This window comes from Lepisosteus platostomus, chromosome 26, assembly GCF_059453375.1.
Source record: "Lepisosteus platostomus isolate fLepPlt1 chromosome 26, fLepPlt1.hap1, whole genome shotgun sequence".
Taxonomy (NCBI): Eukaryota; Metazoa; Chordata; class Actinopteri; order Semionotiformes; family Lepisosteidae; genus Lepisosteus; species Lepisosteus platostomus.
This window is the reverse complement of record NC_142636.1, coordinates 4,893,125-4,906,036: the sequence shown is the minus strand read 5'-3', so window position 1 is coordinate 4,906,036 and position 12,912 is coordinate 4,893,125. Positions and strand designations below refer to the sequence as shown.

The 12,912-nt window shown below is 38.3% G+C and overlaps 1 long non-coding RNA gene across 1 annotated transcript; it reads left to right on the top strand.

Moving 5' to 3' along the window:
- The first annotated feature begins 345 nt into the window (after positions 1-345).
- LOC148639750 (uncharacterized) lies at positions 346-11,565 on the top strand. The gene is made up of 2 exons (XR_015930635.1): positions 346-431; positions 9,164-11,565. It is a non-coding gene; the product is annotated as an uncharacterized LOC148639750 (long non-coding RNA).
- Positions 11,566-12,912: the final 1,347 nt, after the last annotated feature.

Below are 12,912 nucleotides of genomic sequence, written 5' to 3'. Positions count from 1 at the left end.
TTTGTCAGCCAGTTATGTGATTATTAGAATGTGGGGAAAACAGGAAAACTTTGAAGAAAAGAAAAAGACTCTAATCATGTTGTTTTTGCATTAAAATAGTTATTCTTCCTTCTAGATTAACAATATCTGCAGATTAATTGAGAAAAAAAACATTCTTCTGTGTCTTACGTGACCTGCTATGACCTTTAACTTTTTTCTTGGACTATTTTACTACGCATTCATGAAGCATACTGCACAGAACAAACACAGAGACCAAATAAACACACACTGTGACAACTGTTTGAGCTTCCTTAATCTGATACACCTGTCCTGCAAGGGGAAAGTCGGATGGGTGTACACATACAAGAGTGTCAGGTTGCACAATCTCATATTGAAAGGTTTTGCCACATCTCTACAAAGTAAGAGACAGATAAGACCTGTCTCTTACTAAGGTAAGACCTGTCTCTTATTTTGTATTAGGAAACATATGGGAGACACAGGGACACAATCACAGTGATTTTGCCTTTTAGCGTACATCTGTGAATGAATCTGTATAGTGGTCTCTGATAGTGCTTTATATGCAATTTGGTTATATTAATACAACTTGTTTCTAGTTTGATTCTAGACTAGTGTGTTTATTGTGTTTATTATGGAGTTTACTTGCATTCCTTCTGTGTGTGGCTTTTCACTGGCTGCTTCAGTTTTCTTCTACTTTCTAAACACATGCCGTTGATGCTAGCCGCTCTAAATTGTGCTTGTGCGTGTGTCTGCCAGGTATTACATTCATGGTGTTGTTGTGTGTTCTCTGGGATAGGCTCTGAGATGCAACAAGCCTAACCAGAAACGAGAAGCTTTTTAAGAAAGAACAGACCTTCAACATACAGTAGAACCTAAAGCAAACAGAAGCAATGAGTCTTTATTCTTAAAGTGACAACTACTGTAAATTAAATTCTGAAGCAAAAAAATCATTTTCTTGTGTTTTTGAACACATTACTGTTTTGTTTTTTGGTCATCACACAAAAGCCTGTTTCTCACAACTACGGAATCAAAGATCTATGCTCTAAAGGCCTTGATAACATGCAACACAGCTGGTGTGGAACTGGGTTTTGTGGAAAAGTTGTGGAATGTAGAGTCCTGTTCTTTTGTTTCTAGAAATACACAATCTCTGCTACAGTATCTAATTTTAGGTCCTACAATATTTTGTTTTCCTGTAGCTGAAGAGGTTTACTGAATTTACTGAACAAAATTAAGTAAAGACAAGATATCTACAGTATGTGAATTAATACGTTGTTGTACAATATAGATACATTGAGAAGGGAAGAAATATAGATAATGTATTAAAGTCACACCTATAGTTATAGTATTTATAAAAAAAATATATCCATTCTAAGTTATTGCTTGGATATGCTGATATGATATTTCACAATATTTTATCACTGTTTCATTCATGTCTTCATGAATGTCCTTACAGTCCCTACTTGCAGTTCTGCATATTTCTTGTTCTCTACTTTAGTAATTAGTAAATACAGTATACCGTATTTAATAAATATATTAGGGTCTCCTGTAATGTGTACTAAATGAGAACATATCAACATTACTTTGTAAGTCATAAATACTTTTCAAGTGAAACTGGTGAAGTGTATATTACTATAAAGTTAATTAATGAATAAATCATTATGCATTTACTATCCAAAATGTATTAAGTGTTAGTATTTAAGTTGTGAAGTACAGTATATGGTTTATAATATATGTGTAAAATAAATTAACACTGTATTTTGTATCTGTGTACAAAGTACTGTATATGTAGACTGGGTGTATACTGAAAGAAAAACCTCACTTGCATTTGAATTCTTTCCTGTTTGAAGAAAGTGCAGTCTGGAATTACACAATCCACAATACACAATCAGCTTTTAATGTCCCCCATTAAAGAGATCAGGGGGGGTTCTCAATGTACACAATATAGCAGGAGAATGAGAAAATTATTATAATAGAAAATAATAGAAAATTATTTTGTTAAAAAATCATTATGATTTCACATTATGTCCTAGTTTTATGTGCTAGGAAAATTGTGCAATATTATCTTAAATACATTCAAGAAAAGTACTTCTTTTCCTAAATTGAAATACATCCCTCCATTTAGTGCTTTAAATTACTTTATCATTTCTCACTGTTCTCTCTTTTCAATTTTGATTCCCTCTTACCTGTTATTCCTTAGCATGTACTGTTCCAGGATGGGCAAGTAAGTGCAAGGAGATCAACACACTACACTTAAGGAAATACTGTATTTATTATCGTAGTTTATTGTAAAGTTTTTACAAGAGGTTCTGAAGCCCCTACAGATTTTTGATGTTTGCTTCCCGTGTTCCACATGAAGGTGGTGTTACAAGTTCGGCCAATAAAACCGAAACTAAAAGGTGAACCCAAATGTGGGGTGAATAAACATGCTGCACTGGAACTAAACAGGAGCCAGAAACATTTCCTGGCTGAAAGGAATATCCTACAAAGTCAGGGTATAAGAAATGGCTAAAAAGTAGTTAGATGAATAAGAAATTATAAATAGTCTTGAAATATGAAGATTAAAAAGAATCCTGTGATACACAAAGTCTTCATGATCCTCAGGACCAATGACTAATACTAAATACTAACTTACTAACCTCATGTTATTAAATACTGACTTATAAACTTAATGGACTTCTAATCAAAAGTGAAATATTTAAAGGAAGACACATGTGGGACTTAAGAGGAAAAGACAGAAAGCAATTCTTTCTAGAAGGAACTGTGGGTGTTTCTTCCTTCAAGAAATAGAAATAATAAAAAAACATTTATTCTTCATTTGAAATGTCAGTTGAAGTGATAAGACAGAAAAGAAATAGAGTTTAAAAGTTCTTTGTGAAATACAAAATTATTACAAATAGATTAAGTGACAGGATGACAATATCACTTTCATCTATCAAACTGACATGGCATCAATACTGTGTGGTTAAATTATAACTTCAGAAAAATATAATCGAATATAACAGACAGAGTTGCTTTATTGTAATACAAGAACTGCAATGAACATACTAGTTCAAGTGGGTAGCTGCATAGGCAGCAAAGATTTAAGTAAATGTTTGTTCCGTGCTGAAAAGAGAAGAAAAGAAACACAACGTTTCGACTGTGGAGCCTTCTTCAGGTGCCTTCTTCATCAGGAGCTTGCTTCACACCTGAAACAGGCTCCAGAGCCAAAACATTGTGCTTCTTTTCTCTTTTACAGGAGATCACACACTGTGCTGCCAGTTCAGTATCACCTTCATCTTTCGATTACAAGTTTCCTAATTCACCCATATTTTTAGCAACTGGCAAAAATACACTTTCTCAGCTTTTGTATGCAAAATGAGATTGCTCAAATTAGCCATTTAATTGTTACGATCCCTGCCTCCTGGCAATGAAAGAGGCAGAAGAAGGCGTAGCCTTAGTTCATTAGTCCACCTATCAGTGTACGCTTTCACCACCACACCTCCGTCTCATCTTGTATTTAACCATTAGTCTTTCCCTACCTCCTCGCTCAGTATTGGTTTTCCTTTCGAGCTACTTAGTTGCGCTACGCCTTCTACCTCTTCGTACTGTTCTGGTTCCGACTCTGGTTTCTCCCCTTTTACTACGTCCCCTTTTGGATTACGGCTCAGCTTCGGTTGCTCTCTCCTAGTTTGGTTCTCTGGCTTCCCCTGGACTCTCGGCTCTCTCCTTCGTCTACAGTTTTGGATTACGGTCTGGCTTTGGCTACTCTCTCCCAAAAGAAAAAAGGCTTCACATTGTTTTACAATTTGTATCTGTTGTAAGTGTTAATATCATGGCAAAAATAGTTCTGATTCTACTGTTTATCACCTTTGTGAGTCATACACGTGCGTTGTTCCAGTGATAAGGCTGGGTGTACAATATAACGACACAGGTTGCTAGCACTTTCATAATTAAAAAAAATATGCAGCTATTTTTGTGGCTTTATAATTAATCGAATATGCATTTTTATTCATTTATGGCATAATTTGTCTTTCCTATTGGTAAGTTATATTGTGTGACTAAATACATATGCTGGCTGTGTCGGGTGGAATAAAAAATAAAAGTTCTACTTAGGACTTTATTCTCCCAATTAGAACTTTTAATACTAATCTTGTATAGGGCAGACTATACAAGGGCAGACTTCATCAAGCAAGTATTTGCCTAAGCCAGTAAGTAGCAAAGATTTTCATTTTGGGGGGAAAATACTACTTTCCAGAAGTATTTTGTGTAAAAATGCAAAGCTTAATATTGTGTACTGTACCTTACATTAATTTGATCATCTTAGTTTTCGTTAAACAAGAAAAGGTGGTGTATTTGTTAAAAATACTTAAATACTCAAAAATATAAATGCAATCTTATAAATACAACTTGCAAATTGACTGGAATCAAACCCAAACCTTTCCACTCAGCAGGTGAGAATTCTACCACTGAACCACTAATATGTCATGCTGCTTGAATGAGCTAAATAAAAATTACAAGTGTTGTTTTTTCGATAACACTACAAAAAAGTATTGTACAGAATAAAATACACATATTTTAGTAATGTTACTAAATGTAACTGTGCTGTTGGTATGATTATAAGCCCATGAATTCTTTGTTATTTCACACAGCTTTGGTGACAAGAGAATCACCCATTTTAACTGAGGGATTACACAGGAAATCAAAGGTAAACTTAATAATTGCTTCGATCACTGAATCTGGACCTCCCACATCTTAGCAAACATCCCATTTGCTATAAAGCTGCATATGTACAGTATACATTGCCAGGTGTTACACACTTTATCTAGACTTTTCAAAATGAATCTATATGAATAAGAACCACTGAATGAAAACCTGTACAGAATTACTGAGAAGAAACTAAAAAACAACGTATTATAAATCCAAAATATTTTGTAGTAATTTCTGCAGTGTTATTGTGGCAAATGTGTGGTTTTCTTAAATAGATACTGTAGATAACTTTATTGATCCCATGAGGGATATTGCAGAAAAAAGAAAGAAAAAAGAAAGAAACATTTACATTATGCATATGTGTATCTGTTCAAATGACACATAGTGTAGTTGACTGCAAGTCACTCTTTAAAAGTCATTTAAGTCGCCTCTTTTTTTTTGCTTAGTTGCTTTTAAATAGATATGTTTGTAAAGTCACTACGTTTAATATATATTTTACCAATCAAAATCTAAAATAAAATTATCTGTTTTCTACTGACTATACACAATTATAATGTATACTGTTGCTTTACAGTATGATGGCACATACTAGCACATGAAGGCACTAATACGTTAATATACATCTAATTTTTATTATTAAAATAAAATTGACCATATGTGACAGACACATACTGTCACATAGCAGTTCCTTCCGGGCCCTATGCAGACGACACGATCCAGAATTGTGAGGATACACTGGGGAGAAAGTCAGGCAGGAAAGGGTCTGGATACAGGGGGGCGTGTCCAAGGTGAGCAGGTGTCCTGGGGAAGTGAGTCCGTGCGAACAAACAAAGCCAAAGTCCAAACGGGGAATCCAAACGGAAGAGTAGAGTCCAAGGCCAGGAGATCCATCCAAGGGTTAAAAGCATGAGCTGGGTCGGGACCGGCGGGGCAGGGGATCAGGAACAGAAAGTTAAAACCATAACGGAGCCAGACACAGCAGGACCCTGGGCTTTCACGAAACGTGATTCAATGAGGAACCAGGAGTGAAGTCCGCGTCTGGCTTTTAAGGGGGAGCGGGAATAGGGAACAGGTGCAGACAATGGGAGAAAACAAGGAAGGGATGGAGTGCCCTTAAGAGGAGGGGTTAGCGATTGTGACACATACTGACTCATGGTACAGTACATTAAGGATTTACTGTTAACCTGATAGTTTTTCAGAATTATTTGAAAAACTAAGAAAATGTGTTGGGTATGCTGATGCGGTACGCTACATGGCACCTCTATCATACGGTTGAATTAACATACGTATTGTAGCGGCGAGGCTTATTAATAAGACATAATTAAGCGTTGCTAAAGGAGGCCCCATCTCACCCTCCATCTCTGTGGTGCAGCCACAGAGAAAGTATTCATGCAGGCAGATTTAAGATGTTTTCTTTTGATAAGGAACAAGCTCCCAAAGGGGGATGCACTTAGCTAAGCCTGGCTATCATGATCAATGGTCATCCATTGGCGCCTATCTGTCTAGGGAGTGCCAGATGGACATCTGGACTGCATTCCTAGGTGTCAGGAGTAAATGACTCATATCTCACCTTGATCAACCAATCAGGGACTGGTAGGGCCGAGTAACCCACGTGGGACTCTGATGCCCATGGAACTTTCAGCCTAGTTCCTCCAGGTAAAAACAGGCAACACTGAGAGCCTGAGAGATTCAGTAAGATTCAGGAGAATTCTGTGGACTTTTCTAAAGGGAATTCAAAGGAGAATTCCAGGGCAGGACGGCCCAGGAGCAGAAGGCTCCCAAGGGCAGGACATTCTCGCAGCGCGCCTCCTGACCATCCTGAGATTCAGCCCGGACAACCACGGAACGGCCAGTGTGTCCGAGTGCCAGAACTTTCCTTTGTTCTAAGAGTCTAGAGCGGAGGTTGCCAGAGAGTAACCAGAGGATCCACCTGAGGTTAGCAACAGCAGCAGGCCTCATGAACAGGTCAGAACTGTGGACAGCTGAATCACTATTGAGAACTAGCTCTTCATCAGGAACGAACCGGTCTTCTTCCTGACTTGCTGGGACCCAAAGTCATCTTTTCTCCTGTGCACAAACTGTGCTAGTTAAAGCCAACACTAACTAACCGGTCAGTGAACATCAGCAGCGCACCGTCGCAAGCCGCACAGCACAGCCTGGCACCGAGCCAGAGAGCGCGGATTGGACAGCAACAGCCTGCAACTGTGTCTTTGTGCCCGCAGGAAATCTGAATCCCCAAAGATTGGATGAGTATTCAAATTCACTGCATTACTGCTCAAGAATTCAATTGTTATCCCAACCAGTTGATATCAATTTAATTCCTAAGAGTTATGTACTTGTTTTGAGTCTCTAATGTAGAAGTTATAACCAAGTTCATTTATGAAACGGTCTAAATGAATGATATACTGAACGTATGTCCTCTTGATATGTGTAACACTTCGTAACTGACTGAATATATATCTTTTGTATTCTGATAACCCTCTCGATAAGATCTGTTAGGTTTATATGCATTTTCTATGTATTAATAAATGTATTGTGTATTAGTACCTGTGTGTGTGCGTTGTTTGAACTATATCGCATGGTTGGATTCTAAAGCCATCAAAAGAATCAACTTTGTGATTTACTGCTACAATTAATAATTGTTCCAGTAAATGCCCAAACCCTACAGAACTGGTGCCTTCAGAGAGCACACTACCATTACATTTTGGCTATGACAACGTTACAGCAGCATCACTTTAAAACTGTTTCTGTTTTTTACAGTAATGGTTTCTTTCCTGCCCTCCTGCCATACTTGTCAGCACTATTGGGCTCTATTGTTGTCATATACTCACTTTTTGACCAGTCTTGATGATAAAAAACTGTAGCCTCTCAAAATTGCCTTTGGCCTCTTGGTAGCCCCTCTGATCAATCTCTAAGTATACACTGGAAAATTTATGTGGGGTTATATGTTTGAAATGAATAGATACTGTATACTGTAAACAACAATGGCAGATTGTTTTAAACCAACAGAGTAGAGAAAGTTGTTTTACAGGATCAAATATAAGAAAACACACACCCAAAACAATGCACCTAAACATGAGGAAAGGTATTAAGCATTGAACAAGCTTGTTGTCACGGAAGCCAGTCCTGACTCCTGAAAAGTGTGTTGTTTAGGACCCTATGCGGACAGTATCATCCGGAAGTGACTGCAGAAGGACATCAAGGAGAACACGGTGAGGAATGGACGGGATGATGAACAGGGGGCAGTGCAGGCTGTGATCTGGTGCATGGGGGAAACATAGGCAAACAAGTCCAAGGGGAGTCCAGTTGAGAAAAAACAGGGTGCAGTCCAAAATCTAATACCGGGAAATCAAAAGCCACAGACGAACACAGGGAACAGGAAACCAGAAACACAGAAGAGTTAAAACCATAACATAGCCAGGTGCTCCGAGCCCCAGACTCAGATGGTCAGGATGCCGTTCTGAAGCCTATTTCATCAGGTCTCTTCTGGACCCACTGGTAGGTGTCCATCCAGGTGTCCATCTTCCAGGTGTCCATCTTCCAATGCTGAGCCCTGAGCTTCAGAGGCATGGGGTTTAAAAAATAAAAGGGAACCCAGGGGCAGGTGTACGTAATAACAAAACTAAAATACAAAAGGGTCAGAGCGTCTCTAGTGGAGGGATGACGATTGTGACACTTATGGCCGTAGGTATGAATAAGAGTTTGAACCTGTTTGTTTTTAAACTCGGAAGCCTGTATTTGCATTCTGAGGGGAGTAATTGCAATTCATTAAACAAAAGGTGTGAAGGGTCTTTGTGACAGAGATAGGGACTGTCCTGGGTATAGGTGAGCTGGGCAACTGCCTAAGGTGCCAAAGCTACCAGGGGTCCCCTTCAATGTGCAACACATTTTTTTTAATCGCCATGTTCCAAGGGGAGCAAAAAATTACTGTAGTGCCTCTTTCTGTTCCTGCTGTGGGTTATCCAAATGAAATGATTATCCTTATTCCACCCTCAAATGTATCTTTATATCTTAATTTAGCCAACTTAATATTTCATTTAACATGATTGTGAACACCCCTACTCAAAACATCATACCCTTAGTGAAAAATATGTTTTTCTTTATTAAAAGCTGACTTGAGAGATTCTGTCATCCAGGGCTTGTTACTAGGGAATGCAGTAAAACATTTCAGAAAGGTTGTGATTTACAGAGAGATGCAGTCACTGAGGGTCACTATTTTACGTCCCATCTCTATTGGAGTTCTGCGACTCGTATTGCCGTACAAGATGTCGGCTCCCACATAGAGTAAGGGAAGCCCACAGTCTCTTGGAACAAGGCACATCTGAGACTGATTTTGCTCTCCTTATAAAGACAGTACCTGTGGTGGAGAGGAGAAAGGTAGGTAGCAGACTGGGCTGTTAAGTCATTGGTGTGGTTGGAAAATGCAGGGCACATGGAGAGTGAAAACAAACTAACATTCTTTTTCTTTTTTCTGACTTAGGAGTGTATAAGCTCAGAGGGTGTTAAAGAACTGAAATCCAGCTCATGCCAGCATGGAGAAAGAAAGCTTCAGAAAAGAGAGAGAGACTAAAAAACCCCAGTCTTCTGTTTATAAGGAGAAGATGTCGTAGACCCTTTTTATGTTGCAGCTGTGTAAGTATGGATTAGACGCAAGCCTGCTGACCAGTTGTGGCATAGGAAGGCTTCTGAAGTGCCGCCCAAAGAGGACAGATAAATGGCGTTAAAATTCAATTCAAGTTCAAAAGAGAGGCGGACTGCAATAGAGGGTGACTACTCATCATGAGGATACAGTGCCTGTGATTTTTTTGTTGTTGTTGGCTTGCTTTAATTTTGTTCTTAAGGCTTCATTCACAAGCCTATAAACGACCACTGTCCCTTGTATTAAGGAAGTAAAAAAACAGGTGTTCTGTTTTGGGCTTAATCATTGGTGTCTCTGACTATTGGGGAAGTTCTTAGCAACCACACCCAGTAGGACCTCACACAGTATTTTAATAAAAAATTACTTATACTTAACTACAGATCCAGCCACGCAGAATGCACGGCAAACAATGCACCTTAATGCGTACCTACTGTGTTATGACACATTTTTAAATCAACTGTTGGAAGACTGCACTACTTTGTAAAACCAACAGGTGACGCAGTGCATGCTTAACATGGCTTGTGGAAGTATTCTGGGCTCTCTCATAGCATCTGGCTTTAAATCATGGTTAATTACTCTATTAAGATTGGTAATCTTTTTCCAATTATAGAATTTAATTTGTGTACTGTTTCGATGCAATAATTTTATACTGTATATAAAAGTTATTTACAGTATAAAAGTTACACTTTTATATTATATTATTAGTATTATGAATATGAATATTACTGTTATACAAAGCAAAATTACACAACTGCATATATAAAAATAGTTTATTATAGTTTGTTGTGAATGCAATATGTTTTTTCATGTTTACATCTGCATTAAAATAATCTATAGTTTGTCTTAATGCTTATTTTCGCAAAAAATAATTAGGATACAACTTTACTTCAGAATGGTAATTCAAGTTATTGTGTTATGATGGTGACGCAAAAAAGGTTCATGTCTGTTTGGCATATCAGTCTCCTCATCGTTTTTGCCCTGTTCCTGTCCTGAGTGGATTCAGGTTGGTCATACATTGGTGGCATCGGTGTCTCGTTTCTCCAGGATGAAAAGGAGGAAGATAAAACCACCCCAGAAACGTCCCTACAATCACATGACTTGACGGACTTAACCATTAAACGTGGCATGTGAGCCAGACATCTTTGTTTTTTTGTTGCTGTAATCCACCGTATTGTCCCTTTAAGTTATTTACTTTAACATTGCAGGAGCTCTACTTAAAGGGGATCTGCAATGCTATTTTCATATTTTGGAGTTAAAAATAATAAGCATTGATGCCTTCCAAACCGCAATAAAAGTAAAATGTACACAGTAAATTGTAAAACCTTCACTGACACCAAAAAATAGACAAAATTGCTAGGTATGCATAGCGCCATGTTCCGTGATTCAGAACAAGGCAACAAAACTTCTGGTGATGTGTGCAGCCTTATGAAATTGTAAGCAAGCAGGCTTAATACATCTGTTACGTCCTCGTGTGTGTCCGTATGTTTTGTTTTTTTTTCCACTTCCTGTATTCAGCTACCCCCCCTATTGGTCCATCACTACCCCATCTTTGCCGTTTTGACGTCATCATCCATCAGCTTCTCGGCCAATCAGGACTCAGCTTATTCAGTATATAACTTGGAGGTTTTCACAATGAAGAGGCCTTTTCGCTTGTCTTCGGTATTGCTCGGTTCAGTTTTGTTTAGCTTTTGTTTTGCTGCTTGTGTGTGTGTTTTTTTGTACATCTTCGGCGTTGTTGGTTTGTGTTCGTCTTCTTGTACTTTGTTTGTGTTATCCTTTATTTCGCCATCACCTTGCCCAAACGTGTTAAATCAACCTCTGTGTTCTTTTGTACCCTATTCCTTGTCTACTCTGGTTTTCCCTGGTTTGTATTCATAGTTCACATGTGTATTTGTGTGAAGTTTTGTGTAAAGGGTTAGTTTAGGTTTTCGGGTACATTCTGCACACGTACAGTAGTTGGTTTGTGTATTAGTAACGCTAGTTTAGGATGGGTGAGTGCCTTTTGTCTTGGTTTTGGGTAGTCAGTGAAGGTTAGCCAGGGCGTTAGAAGATGCTGAAGACCGAGTGTTTTGGGTTTTGTTTTGTAGTTAGGTCACCTTCCCTTCACTTTATTAGCCAGCTCCATTTTGTTTGTTATTTTATTTTCTTTGGCATCGCTCATGTTCCTTTTCCCTGTGTGTTATTGTGTCCTATTACGTACCAGTCACTTATTCACTTTAAAATAAATCACTTTTGCACCAAAACTTGTTGTCACGCCTCCTAAGTCCCTCACCAGAAACCCACCTGCATCCAAATCATCCTAAATGTTCCACCCCTTTACCCCTAGTCACTTGGGGGTCGTAACAACATCTCTTAAAATCCAATAGAAATATTGTTTTTGACTTCAACATTATTTTGCATATAAATGCTACTTGCTTGTTAAATCCAGATGACACAATCTGTTTTTATTGACTCATAAATCACATTACATTAGTCATTACGGAGACTAGTGAGCAGAAAAGGCTGAATCACGTTGCAGTTTGTGCAACCTGATTCAGATACAAGTTACAACAGAATCTGTTGCACTTTGTTTGTGCAACAGATTCAGATACAACTCGAATACAAGTTTGCGGTACATTGGCAACTTACAGTACTTAAAGTACAAAGTTCATGATTTTGTGCGGAATTCAACATTTTTATATAATGTCAATGAATTTATTTTGTTACCGAGATTAACTAACCGGTCTGAGAAATTGGGACTGCAGTTCCCCTTCACATTTTGGTACTTCAGAGGGAAATCAAAGAAGCCTCTTTTTTTCTGTGTTGGAGTTTTGACTAGACTTTATTAAAAAGAACAATGTTTTAAACAGTTCTGATTTTGGAAGTGTTAGAGTGCCTCCGCACTTGAAAGGAGATGGTGATCAGTGTTTTCTCCACTGGGCTATACGCTTTGAGATTGCGGTATGAATACTTTATGGCATGAGTGAGAACAGCATCACCTATAACACAAACATTATCAACCTTGTTGCTGCATTTATTATGATTATGACAGTGTAATTATGACAGTGTAAAAGAGTCATAATGGGCAGGAGCCCATAATTTGGGCAGGAGCAGTTTAGTTCCTACTTTTATTTCCATGTATTAATGTCCTTCCATACAGGGTTAATGAGATTTTGAGAAGTTTTTGCTGCTGAAAAAAACAAACTGGTGTTTGAAGCTTTTCCTGACTATGACATAAACACACAGAATGGGGAAATTTAGGCGCTTTGTGGCAGGTTTAGCATTTGTTTTACAAGCTAAGTGCCATGAACTACAGTAGGTACTACGGACATGGAAGAAGCTCCTATAATAGCCAGCTGATGTGAACAAATCAATTACCACACCTCTTCAGCCACTGCAACATGCTATAGAATGTCTTAAGTTAACACTGTGTCAGAGGAGAGTTGGATTCTGAGAGCAGTGACTGACCTAAAAGCCAAACTGGACAGTTTACAGAATTAGGTGAAACAGTTCAAAACATACAAACAGATGGATTATAGATCCTGGAGAGGAGTACAGCAGCTGATGCTCCGCTGTACTCTGAAGGCCAGTAGAGCTGCTCTGGAAGATTG